This window comes from Arachis ipaensis, chromosome B06, assembly GCF_000816755.2.
Source record: "Arachis ipaensis cultivar K30076 chromosome B06, Araip1.1, whole genome shotgun sequence".
Taxonomy (NCBI): domain Eukaryota; kingdom Viridiplantae; phylum Streptophyta; class Magnoliopsida; order Fabales; family Fabaceae; genus Arachis; species Arachis ipaensis.
Genome location: NC_029790.2, coordinates 111,091,435 through 111,092,794, shown reverse-complemented (window position 1 = coordinate 111,092,794; position 1,360 = coordinate 111,091,435).

Here is a 1,360-nt window from a genome sequence, read left to right as displayed (position 1 = left end):
TGTTATAATAGAGTTGAACTTTAAGAATAGTTTCTATTACTTCTTCCTTCTTTCAACGTTCATCATAATGATAATATTTTGTGTTTTCTTGTGTTTTCAGTCAAATAAAAACTATAAAAATGTCGTATATTATAGATAGAGAGAAGACCATCTTTATATATGTCATTATTTTTTAATCTAATACGTCTATCAAACATCAGTATTATCAGATAAGATTAAGACCACAATAAAAAATTAAATTATAATAATCTTTCAACAATAAATAAATAAATTTCAAATAGAAAATATTACTAATTGACTCAAATAATAAGCGAAGATATTTTGTTGGATTGAGAGTTAAAATTCCTTTCTTCCACTTCAATTTTTTCTGTGATCCAAATGAGTGATAAAGTATTCTTCTTATTTCTTCTTGTCTGAATTTGAATTTTCATTATTTCTTTTCTTTTTTAGGAAGGGAATCAAGGGATGCCGCAGCCTTCATTTGAAAATCTTATAATGTTGTGGAGAAAGGTTCACCACCACCCATCACTCATATCAGTCTTTCATTATTTTTAGGCCACGTATTAATAAAGCCATCCCATAGACACATACGTCTATTCCTTCTTTTCCATACATTGAAAAAAAAAAAAAGAACAAGAAAATAATGGTATATATATAAATAATTAATTTCAATAATACAAACATATAAAATATATTTATATTATGAATTTTGTATAACAAACTTAAAATGTATCTCTTTTATAATTAGTGTAATTAATTATCAAAACCAATTGCTTATCATTTAATACTTTTCTAGATAAAATTAAAGAACTTATAAACGCTATTGTTGATAAGTGTTTTAAATTATGCATATTCTTAAATTGTAGCATTTTGATAATTAGTTAAAGGCTAACAATTGATATCTCAACTGATGATTTCACTTTTGCCCTTTCATATTAACTATGTTTTATGGTTTATAATTATTCTCAATTTAAAAATTTATAATCATCTTTGTCCCTAAATTATTGATAATGAATTAAATATTAGAGGTATTTTTGTTTTTTTTTAATAAATATTAAGGGAAAAATATTTCATACAAAGTATATTGAAAGTAAAAACAAAAGTGTATTATTTTTATATTTTTGAAATAAGAATATTAAAAATAAAAAATAAAAACAAAAATATAATCCAATTGAGTATGTAGTTGTAAAGATTTAAAAGAAAATGACACTCATCTCTCTTGAGAAATTTTATTTAAATAACACATCCTTCTGTTTTATTACAAATTTTATAGTCTCATTTCTTACAAAATTAAAATAAGCTGCATTTCAACAAATTTTACAAAAAATTCATTCGATTGTAATTACATATAGGCATATTA